Raw genomic sequence first — 12,701 nt, 5'->3', positions numbered from 1 at the left:
CATTTTAGAACAACCATTTGGATGTTAATTTGGAGGATGGATTCATCGGAAGCTTTTATGATGAGAGACGAGATTAAAATTGGTAAGGCTGGCACTTCCCTGGTGGTCCAGTAATTAGGACTCCGTGCTTCTAATGCTGGGAGCACAGGTTCAATCCCTGGTTGGAAAACTAGGATCCTACAAGCTGTGCAATATGCCCCCCCCCCACAAAAAAAATAATAATAACTAAGGCCTAAGGCCTATATAGAACTGAACTGAACTGAAGGGCTATATAGTAGAAATGGAGAGGGAGGGAAGTATAAATATAAAGGTAGAATCTGCCAGGTCATGGTGACAGGATGCTAAGCTGATGGAGAAGGAGTCATGGCTGACTTCCAGCTTTCTGTCCTTAGCAAGAGGATGGTTGGGGACGCCCTTTCTGAGATGGGGAGACCTAAAAGAAGAGAAAGAGGAAACTGTGATGGGGTCAGAGTTGGAGGGGAGGAAAGATGAGGGGAGTTTTGGGGGTGTAGAATTACTGCTATACTTTTTTTCTTTAAAAGTAAAGAAAAATTTTATTAGAAAGCACAAAATGGAAAGTAAATTCTAGCTAAAATGCAATTTTAAATGGTTGTATGAATTAAATTTCTTACAACGCTTAGGTTTCAACTGACTGGGAGGCCTAGTGGGGTTGGAAATTTTCTTTTTGAGTGTCTCCGATTTGTTCTGGTTTTCCTCTTTATCTCTAGGACTACGCATGGTCTCTGTCTTCTTTATGAACTGTTCTCCCTTCCAACCCCCAGGTCCCCAGTTGTTGGTTTTTAAATAGACTTTTAATTTTGAAACAGTTTTACATTTACAGAAATGTCACAAGGATAGTACAGAGACTTCCTGTATACCTAACACCCAGTTTTCCCTATTGTTAAATTAAAATGGTACAGTTGTCATAACTAATGATCTAAAATTGTTACTGATACATTATTATTAACCAGAGCCCGTTCTTTTTTTTAAATTGAGACATAGTTGACATATGATATTATATTAGTTTCAGGGGTATAACAGAATGTTTTGATAATTGTATACACTGAAAAATGATCACCATAGCATCACCATACAAAGCTACAATTTTTCTTTAAAAAAAAAAAAACACATTTACTTATTTGTCTGCATCTGGTCTCAGTTACGGCACTCAAGACCTTTCATTTTGGCGTGTGGGATCTAGTTCCCTGCATGTGTGCTGTGCTGAGTTGCCTCCGTTATGGCCAATTCTGTGATCCTAAGTGCTGTAACCCGCCAGGCTCCTCTGTCCATGAGATTCTCCAGGCAAGAATACTGGAGTGGGTTGCCATTCCCTCCTACAGAGGATCTTCCCGACCCAGGGATGGAGCTCGCATCTCTTACACCTCCTGTGTTGGCAGTTGGGTTCTTTACCACTAAAGTCAACTGGGAAGCCCTCTAGTTCCCTGACCGGGGATAAAACCTGGGCGCCCAGGTTCACTTCCTGTTTGGGGAACTAAAATACTGCAAGCTGCAATGCATGGTTGGTAAAAAATGATTGAGAATTTCAGGATAGTGAGAGCAGAGCATTAAACCAAGCATGAGGCCCTGTGTGACGGCCCATCACGCAGCGTGTAACTGACCCTGAGTGGAAGTAGTCAGTAAAGAGGGCCAATATTAAAGCAGCGGACGTGGGATTGGAGACTAGAGAGCTGTAATGCAAGATACTAAAGAAGTAAGCCTAAGGAAGTGATTGATGATTAGATGTGGCAGGTGAGTGGGTGGATAAAATACAGAATGTTAAGTTTCAGATGGGATAATGCTATTCACTGACAAGGAAATCAGAGAAACCAGGTTAGCTTTGAGGGGAAAATCATGAGTTCAGTTTTACACATAGTAGCATTTAATATACAAGTATCTACAGAAAAAGAACAGGAGAATACAGTTAGAACTGATAGTACTTATGTATCTCTGATGTTGAGGACCAGGTAGGAAGTGGTCGTTGGTTGGGGATGTTAGCCTTTTAGAGAAAGAATCCATGCATTTCTTGTATAATTAAGAAATAATATTTTTATTCATGAAAATCAAGTCACAAAGTATTATTGTGTTTCTAAGAGAAATGGGTTGAATCTGAAAGCAAAAGTTTATAAAAGTTTGTAGTAAAAGAAAGGCATTTATGATAGAAATAGATTTGTAACCACCTATTTTCTGTTTCCAGTAATACACAAAATTCAAAATAGGCTCTTAGTGTCCTGTTCTGTAATTTATTTACTGAGCACCTACAGTCTCTGGGTTGCTCTACAGGGTGTATAATTTTAAAAGTTTACATTAAATTTTATTCTTATGTTGTATCTCTGTGTGATCTTGGGAAAATGACCAAGTTTCTCTGAGTATAGTTTCCTTATTGATAAAATGGAGATGAAACTAACTTTACTGGGAATGTGAGAATTAAATAGGACTATAAGAAAAAGTTCTTTGTAAACTCTAAATTTTGTAAATTCATATCATGTAGCTCTGCACCCTTCTTAGTGAGCCTCCTATCTCCTTCCCAGTTTCATTTCCCACAGCCTTCCTTCTGAAACTGGTTTTCTTACCACTTCCTGAACATGCCTTGGCACCTCATCCCCCTTAAGGCTTTGTTTAAATATCACCTTCTCAGTGAGGTCTACAATGTGTGCCCTATTCAAAACCGCAGTCTGCTCTTCCTCTTTAGCTCTTTGTCCCCAATCCCACTTAACTTTTACTCACCTTCACACTCAGAACAGATTCCTTACCTATTGTCTGTTCCTCCTCTACCCCCTTCCCAATAGAAATGAGATTTCCTTTGGGTAGAGATCTTTGTTTGTTTCATGATGTAACCCAGGCTTCCCTGGTGGCTCAGATGGTAAAGAATCTGCCTCCAGTGTGGGAAACCCAGGTTCGGTTCCTGGGTTGGGAAGATCCCTTGGAGAAAAGAATGGCTACCCATTCCAGTATTCTTGCCGGAGAATTCCATGGACAGAGAATCCTGGCAGTCTATATAGCCCATGGGGTCTCACAGAGTTGTGATGGAGCTGAGCGACTAAGCACAGCCCAGCAGCAATTGACTATCACTTTACTTTTTTCAGGCATATAGAACACTGCCTGGTACAGATTAGGTTAGGTACTTAATACATATTTATTGAATGAATGAATGCATGAATATGCATTGTGCCAGACTTTAAGCCAGGCACCAGGTAGATGTGGAAAAGCAAAGATGGTTCCTGCCCTCATGGAATATCCAGCCTAGCACTATAGTGGTTCTTCTGCCTGTCTAGGCTGCCCTCCTGCAGGAAATGTCAGGGTGACTAATTGCTGAGTTCAGAGCAGGCTTTCCTCTCAGCAGTGAGCATTTTTCAGATAATTTTGCTTTTAAGTTGTTTTTTTCTTTTTTTAATTCTAACAGAAAGGAAGAGGAGGGAAAAATAGAAATGTCTTCTCTTTGTGTTAGTTGCTCAGTCATGTCCAACTCTTTGTGATCCCATGGACTATAGCCCACCAGGCTTCTCTGTCCTTGGGATTTCCCAGGCAAGAATCCTGGAGTAGCCATCTCCTTCTCCAGGGGATAGTCCCAACCCAGGGATCAAACCCGAGTCTTCTGCATTGCAGGCAGATTTTTTACCGTTAGTCATTCTAAATTAAAAGTCAACAATTTCCCCCAATGCAAGGCAGAATAGTATCCCCTTTAAAGCACCAGGCCTTATAGATGGTTGAAAGAGGTCATTGAGTAGAGCTGGTTTACTTTTTTGTTCTTTTTTTTTTGCAACTTGAATGAAAAAGGTGGTTGTAATTTTTCATGCTATTGAAGAATGAAAAGATATGCAGTAAACATGCTTATTGGGGCTCCCCAAATGGCTAAGTGGTAAAGAATCTGCCTGCTAATGCAGGAGCTGCAGGAGACCCAGGTTTGTTTCCTGGGTTGGGAAGATTCCCTGGAGGAGGAAGTGGCAACCCACTCCAGTATTCTTGCCTGGGAAATATCATGAACAGAGGAGGCTGGTGGGCTAGAGTCTATGGGATTGCAAAGAATCAAACAAGACTAAGCAGGCATGCACAAACATGTTTTTTGCTGTTTTCTTTTAAATTACAAAATGCTTCATCTGTGAGATCCTGACCTATTTCCTAGGGTCCCCTCTATGCAGTTGGTCAATATGAGTTTTTATATTGCTAGAACTCTTTTCTGGGTGTCTGCCTGCAAGATGGAATAAAGAATTAAGGAAGAACACTGCTGCGGAGGTATGCAACTGAAATAAATGATTTTTAATATCCCTTCCAAATGGAGACTATTGACTTTGATAATTTAAGTTCTTAAATCCTGTTTGTCCTCATTTATTTGAATAATTCATTTGATAACATTTTGTGTATATATGTCTTCGAGGTAACTATTTTAATTCTTCACCTTAATTTGCTATAAAATATCTTCTAACTTGAGTTTGATATTCCATCTTAATTTCTTTGTCTGCAAGTGAATTTTGATATAAGCATTATAAGCATGAATTATTTTTCCCACGATCTTTTTGTGAGAAAAAAATTGATGAGAAGAAACTTGTGGAAGTAGCCTTGATCTCTTGTGAACCGTTTCAGTGGTGCCCCATAAACCGATGATATGACATGATGTAGAACTTTACTGTGCAAGACTTTTAGTGTTCTCTTGTACTAGGTAACAACTTAATTTTGTTTAACAGTTGTTGCATGGTGAATAAATTCTACAATATCCTCACCAAACCGAAGAGCCATACAAAAGAGAAACTCCAGAAATGACCCCTCTGCAAAGTCTTCTTTAATGCTCTGGATGATTTATAAGCCCTCCTGTTCATCAGCAGCACCCTGTAGACACAGTTCTATCATAGCATTTACATAGATGTATATAATGTATTATAAATATTGATGCCAATATCTTCTTTTAGAAAGGGTTCATAGCCAATTCCAAGGATACAAGAAAAGCCTCCAGAATAAAAAATTGCACACATACACACAATACATGATGCCATAAATTAAAGTGCAAAAAAAAAAAGTGCAGAGAATGAATAAATAAAAACATGGTTTTCAGGAAGAGTGAAGAAATAAAAACGACAAAATAGAGCCAGGGACAAAGTTAAAAATACAGATAGGAATGACCTTCACATTTGCTACAACTGGGCCATGAATTTGTCTCTAAGCTGACAGCCTCCTTGGTCCCACAATTCATGGTGTCCATAGATAAAAAAACAAACCCGTTACTCTGGAGAAGTAAAACTTCCGAGAATTGAGGTCAGATTGGGCTGTCTCCCAGGGATGCTCATGAAGAGAACATTGTGTTGGATGACGAGCAGTGTCCTTGACAGCATCCCTGAGAGGGTGTCTAGTTCACAAGGGTGTCTCTTGCAGCCTGATGGCAGCACACCAAAAAGTGATTCAGTGAGTTAAAGCGCTATTTCTAAGGTGGAGCATTCTCAGTGATCATCTACCTAGTACAGTTACTGGCATATAGCAGGTGTCAAAAAGTATCTGTTGAGTGAATGTCAAGTACGGAAGATGAAGCTCAGAGACTCCCTCTAAAAGGCCCCACTCATCACCAAGACTTAACATCTTGCTCCCCAACTCTGCACTCCTTTTGTAGCTATCAAGCAATGTAGTCATGAAATAGTTCTTCTACTGTTGGGGTAAATTGCCATTTCAGTTTGGTTGGAGCATTTGTGTGTGGGTGTACACACTTGCTGGTGGTGATAGTGATCGTTTTGGGTTAAGAAAGTACTGTACTCATCACACTGGGAGGTCAGATTGCTGGCGACCTTCACGTCGTTATTGGCTTGATCCAGACTCCCACACCCAGGCTGTTCTTCAGAGCAGGGGCAGGGCTGGCGACGGCACTGCAGTGGGCCTTTGCCATTGGTCTCTGTGCTGAGCATGAGGAAGACCCAGTAACAAGTCACAGGAGCACTGGCATTAAAAGGGACTCAGTGGAGAGCTCACAGCTCCTGAATCAGGGTTTCCTATAGCCCAGTAGGGTGACTGGGATTGAATTGAGCTCCCAGGTTGGGGTTCAGTCATTTTAGCTGGCAGAGTTAGAGGCTTAGGGTAGGGCCTTGTATAAGGGTCTCTCTTCCTGGTGTGTGTCACCATCTCTCATTTCTGAATGTCATCATCTTCTTGTCATTCATGTTGTAAAGGTGTTTTAGGGCAGGAATGTGTCCCTGTGTGCAACTTTTCACCTGTATAATCACAATGGTGTCTTCATCATGGTGAAGATATTCTTCATCTTCTGGTGTGTAACCTTACTTTATGCTTGCTTCAATAGCAATGGCACTACCAGACCTAGAACAGGAAACTGGGAGAGAGAGTGAAGTGGCAAAGAATATGGATTCTGGAAACTGACTCCCTGGGTTTGAATCCTGGCCCTGCAACAAGCAAGTTACTTCTTATTCTTGTTCCTCAGTTTCCTAATCTGTAAAAAGGGATAGTAATAGTACCTAGCTCATAGGGTTATTGTGAGGACTCAATTAGTTAATACCTGTAAATTGCTTAAAACAGTGTCTGTATGTAAATATTATATAATAATGTTTGCTAATAATAATAAAATAAGTAATACTGTCCTATTTGAACAGAACTAACATAACTAGTACATCAGCATAATATTGATTTATTAAAATATTGATTGAGTGCTTATTATGTGCTAGGGTCTTTTCTAGGTCCTTGAAACAATGTTGACCACGATAGACATAATCCCTTTCCTCATAGAACTAATAGATGAATGGGAGTACAGACATTAAACTAACAATTACAGTAGTATAACTGTGCACCGGCATTTCTCTTATTAGAGAAGTCGACCCTTGACCCAAGGTTCAAGCCTTGACCCAAGGTTCAGGCATTTCAGTCTTAAGAATTCCAATATACAGTAGGAACAATGCCTCTTTTGTTTTTATTTTTATAAAGTAGATGTTCTAGTTTTCTAATGCTATATGACAAAATGCCCTCCACCCCCCACCAAACTGGTGGCTTAAAATAGAGACAGTCACTTATTTGCTCAAAACTCTGCATTTAAAGCAAGATTTATCAGAGATAGCTCGTGTTTGTTCTGTGTGTTGACTACTGAGATTGCTCAACCAGGGTTGGAGGGTTCATCGAGGCTAGATCAGTCACGTGCTGTCTGCTGGCTGGGAGATTAGCTGGGGCTGTTCATCAGGACCCCTGTGCTCCTTCATGTGATCTCTCCCCATTGCTAAGTTGGGGAGAGATCTCACAGCGTGGCAGCTGGGTTCTGAAGAGGAGCACCCCGAAAGGATAAACCACAATGTGCAAACACTTATTAAGGCTCTGCTCACATTCTGCTTCTTAATGTCCCATCAGCTAAAGCTAGTCCCACGTCCAAGTCCAAAGTCAGTGTGGGAGGGAACTAGACAAGGGCAAGAATTCTGAGACGTAAGAATCAATAGGGCCTAGAAGAGTAATAGACTGCCATAGAGACAAAGGCTAAATCTCTATTTTCTGAAAGAATTATTTGTCCTTTTTCTCCTCCTCAATCACATGTGCTATACCCCCTATCTGTGAGATCTCCCCTATTTGGAGAGTGGTTAAAAACTTCTGTTACAGGCCATATAATTTAGGCCAATGTTATTCTATGATAAGTAGATGTTTTACTCTCATTGAAAATATGGTGAAAAAAGAAAGAGTAAATTTATCTAAACTGTGTTATTTTGATACGCAGAGCTGGATCTTTATTAGTGAAGAGTGATAAGGTAGGAGGGTCCCAGGGTTGTCTGAATAGTGTAAAAGTGTAGACATACAAATTTGTTGTGTATGCATGCATGCTAAGTTGCTTCAGTGGTATCTGACTCTTTGTGACTCCATGGCCTGTAGCCTGCCAGGCTCCTCTATGGGATTCTCCAGGGAAGAATACTGGAGTGGGTTGCCGTGCTCTCATCCATGTGATCTTTCTGACCCCGGGATCAAACCCGCATCTCTTAGGTCTCCTGCATTGGCAGATGGGGTCTTCACTACTAGCACCATCTGGGAAGCCCAAATTTGTTGTCAAGAGGAGCGAAAAAAACATGGTCAGGAAAATGCCACTGGGCATCCGGTCTGAATATAGTGAGAAAGACAAAATGGGAGAAACTGCAGCTAGGTCAATTTCACTGACTCACCTTTAAGAGTAGCAGAGCTCAAAGGTAAGTCAGTGAAAGGTGAATGGGGGCTGGAGCTGAGCTCTCCACACTGACAATCTCTTAAACGGAGGGGCTGGGTCTGGCTTGTTGCCTTGTCTGTCTTTAACACCTAACTCACTGCCTAATACAGAGGAGGTACTCCAAGTGGTTGTTGAATGGATGTAGACATTGAGGTATGAAGAAATTGCAGGTTGTAAACCATTCCCTCTCTTTAATATCCTGGTGTCACAAAATAATTAGAATGAACTTTTAAAAATACGTACCATTTACATGTAAATCCATGGCTGATTCATGTCAATGTATGACAAAACCCACTACAATATTATAAAATAATTAGCCTCCAACTAATAAAAATAAATGAAAAAAATAAAAAAATAAAAAAACATACCATTAAAAAAAAAATTTGTCACTCTGGAAGTCATTGGTGGTACTGGGGCTCAAAAAGCACTCTTCTGATTAAAATCCCTTGATGGCTTCCCATCCCACCTAGATATCCACATGGCTTCCTTCTTTTAAATCTGTGCTAAAAAAAAAAGGGGGGGCCTTCCACAATATACAAAATATCCTCACCACTTTCTATCCTGCTTTTTCTTTTTTTAAAAAAACTTATTTGGGCTTGCCTGGTGTCTCAGCCATAAAGAATGCACCTACAGTGCAGGAGACACAGGAGATGCGCGTTCAGTCCCTGGGTTGGGAAGATCCCCTGGAAGAGGGCATGGCAACCCACTCTAGCATTCTTGCCTTGAGAATCCCATGGACAGGAGCCTGGCGGGCTACAGCCCATAGTGTCGCTAAGAGCAGACACAACTGAAGCAATTGAGCAAGAGCATGAGGGGGTTAGTTGTGGCCTGCAGGGTCTTTCACTGCAGCACGCAAGGACTCTCTAGTTTCATCACACAGGCTTAGTTTCTCTGTGGCATCTGGTATCTTTGTTCCCTGCAGTGGAAGGTAGATCTTAACCACTGAACCACCAGGGAAGTCCCTATCCTGCTTTTTCTTTATAATGTTTATCCCTACGTGACCTGTATTTCTTTTTTATGGTCTGCCTCTCCCCACTAGATTGTAAGCTCTTTGAAAGCAGAAGCTTTGTTTTGTTCACTGTGGTATAGGCCCCAACACCTAAAACAATGCCTGATATGTCAAAAGTGCTAAAAAAGTACTTGTTGAATGAATGAATAATGTACCAAGCTATGGAAGGCTAGGCTTCATTGATTTCCTCCAGCTAGAGGCCAAGACCCTGGAGACTGTGGAATGCAGGTGTCTATGTGGGTTTCTACAGCCACGTCCCTCCTACTTGACCAGTGGGAAGAACTCATCTTGACTGTGTCAGGAGCCCAGGCCCTCCTGTTTGGAGTTACTGTTAACCATCTGTAATTGTGAGGTTGAGGGCCTAGATAGTGCAGGATTCATATAGTTTGGGAATGGTACGAAGGGCAGACCTATCAATCTTTAAGTTAGTTTTTCAGCTTCCAATCAGAGAACCTTGACTGAGTGGGTTCAAAAAATGGAAGGAAAGCCCTGGTGTTGGGTATGTGGCTAGGTAAGGAAAAAGTGGTAGATAGGATTATGAGAGAGAGATAATATCTCATTTAAAAGTAGACACATACTGAGTTTAGGTCTGTGTTTTGAAATATTTTCTCTAGTTACATGCAGACAGATTGGAGGAGGCTGAAGTGAATTAGGGAGAAAATAAGAACATTCCAGAGAAAATAGCATGAGCATCTGGGAACACAGTGGAGTATAGCAGTTAGGCCAGGGCTTCATAGGGCTATCTCTTTTTTTTTTTTTTTTTCATAGGGCTATCTCATCCATCTCTCTAGAATGCTGGGGAGGAGCGATGGAAGGGTAGGAAGTTCAGGATTGTTGGTACAAGGCTGGCAATGAAGAGACAGTAGAAGAGAAGCAGGGTAAGTTAGAAGGGCTTCCTGTGACTTTCTTCTTAGTATGAGACATTAATACTAATAGTAAGAGACCACCAGGACATCTGCAGTTTACACAAAAGAATTTCTGAATTGATATAAAAGTTCTAATAGGAACCATATGAATGCTAGTACTTGGGATTACAATGATGATGCCATAAAGTCTTGGAAAGTTAGATTCTTGAGAGAGTTAAGCTATGAAATCAACACAGGGTGGGAGAGGTTAACCAGTACAGAAAGTAGGAGTTGAAAACAATAAAGTATAAATTATAGGTGGAAGGTTTTAAAGTAAATTGCAGGGTATAGTTTACAGATACATTAGCATGTTTATACTGTGATGAATAGAACAGAACTTCTCTACTGGTGTGCCAATTATAGGTGTGACTCTAAGAATTTAAAAATATTATCATTATAAACTTAATCAGAAATTACATAGCTATTTCACCATGAATGTCAGAAAGGTAATATTCACGGAAACACAGTCAAGTTCCTCATAAAAGTAAAAAAAATATTTTATTTGGATATTTAGCCAAAATCAATACTATTTTCTCAAGTCTATTTAAAATTATTATTCCATGTAATTACAAAAAAAATATTTTTTTCCACCAAGTTCCTCATAGAATTTAAGATGACCTCAATATGCTCTGCATACATAATTTTATCTTTATGCCACAACACCAATAAATTGGAAAGCAGTAGGAGTTGTTAACTTACCTAAAAAGAGAATACAAAATATCATTAGAAGTATTCATTACTTATTTCTAATAAAATATCATTAGAAAATATTCAGGAAGTGTTTAGGTTGGATTCCCTCAGAGGCAGACACTGAGGCAAGGATTTGAGTGCAGTTTGTTTTGGAGGGGATCCCAGGAAGCACCAGTAGGGAGGGGAGAACTGAGACAGGGCTGGGAGGGCAGCAGGACAGGCGGGCTAAGGTGCACTTTACCCCTCAAGACAACTAGGGCGGGCGAGCCTCTTGGAGTCAAGTAGTATATGCTTCAAAGTTGTTTCACCCCACGGGTGTGGAAACAAGTTACCCTTCCACTTCTTTCCATCATTCTCACTACTACTCCCAGGGGCGTAAATCCCCTCCCTTCTGGCCTGTATGCAGTTCAGAGAAGGCTTTTGGGCCAGAGGAAGCCAGCAGGTAGGCGCAGGTACGCACAGTGACAAATTTTTAGATACGTGAAAGATGCAACTACGCTTATGGCTCACTAGGTTTTGATGCTTTAGAGAAGAATGTGCCTTGTCTTGTGCAGTTGATGCTGCTTCCAAAATAACTCTTAAATCATCCCACTTCTATATTCTTGTCCAGGCTGCCATCCTCCTTTGTGCTACATCAGTAAACTAACTGCTCTCATTCTCTTCTCATCCTCCTCTCAAATCCATTCTTCCTCACAGCAGCCACTGTGATCTTCATAAAATGAAAATCAAATGATGTCACTCCTAGGGTTTTTTCATTGACTATAGGATGAGCCCACATACAGTTCCTAAATGGTTTACTATCCGACCCCTGCTTAGATCTCACCATTTTCCTTTTGCTGTCTACGCTTCAGCTCCACTGGACTTCTGTCATGCCTGAAAGAATGCTAAAGGCCCTTCGGTAGGGCTTTTGTACATGCTCTTTCCTCAGGCTGGCTCATTGTATTCTTCTACCAAGTCTTCACTTGTCTGTTTCATTTTTATCTTTCTGGACTCAATTTAATTGTTCTTTCCTTAGATAGGTCTTTCCTGTGTGTGAGTTCAGTTGTGTCCAACTCTTTGTGGCCCTTTGGACTGTAGCCAGCCAGGCTCCTCTGTCCATGGGATTTTTCAGGCAAGAATACATTCCTGACACTTTTCTAAAGTCCCTCCCACCACACCCTCTCTCCTGCATCGAACACACAAACTTTCCTAGCTATATTTCCTCTCAGAACTCTGTATTTTTCCTTTTGAGAAAATCTCTGAATTAGATTGCTGCAGCCTCCCCAGATAAGTCCTCTGGCTCCAACTGCCTTTCCCTTAGGCCAGGAGTCTCAAAGAAAGAGGGGCCTTCAGGGGGCCAGACGGGTTACAGAAATGAGTGGGTGGAGACAATGGTAACTTGAGAGCACTTTGCAGCCACTCACAATTCCAGCTATTTGTTGCCCAAATTTGCTGCATTTCTTGATTTGATTTTTTTTCCTAAGAGACCAAGAATCCTGATTTTCATGCAAGATCTTCTAATGTCTAACTGTTGGAGTTGAAAAAAGTTAGCCTCCGCCAAGTGAAATAGCTAAAACAAATCTTGGGATGGGGGGAAAGAAAGTTGAAAGTCTCACACCCCCTGATTTAAAAAGTTATTACAAAGCTACAGTAATCAAGACTGGATCAATGGAATACAATAGAAAACCCAGAAATAAACCATCACATGCATGGTCAAATAATTTTTAAGAAGTATTCCAAGACCAATTAATGGAGAAAAGACAGTGTTTTCAACAAATGGTGCTGGGAAAACTGGATATCCAAATGCAAAAGGGTGACATCGGATGCTTACTTTACACGACATAAAAAATGAATGCAATCCCACTACTGGGCGTATACCCTGAGAAAATCATTCTAAAAGATACATGTGCCCCAGTGTTCATTGCAGCACTGTTTACAATAGCCAGGACATGGAAACAACCTG

This window comes from Cervus canadensis, chromosome 30, assembly GCF_019320065.1.
Source record: "Cervus canadensis isolate Bull #8, Minnesota chromosome 30, ASM1932006v1, whole genome shotgun sequence".
Taxonomy (NCBI): domain Eukaryota; kingdom Metazoa; phylum Chordata; class Mammalia; order Artiodactyla; family Cervidae; genus Cervus; species Cervus canadensis.
This window is presented reverse-complemented; position numbering follows the sequence as displayed.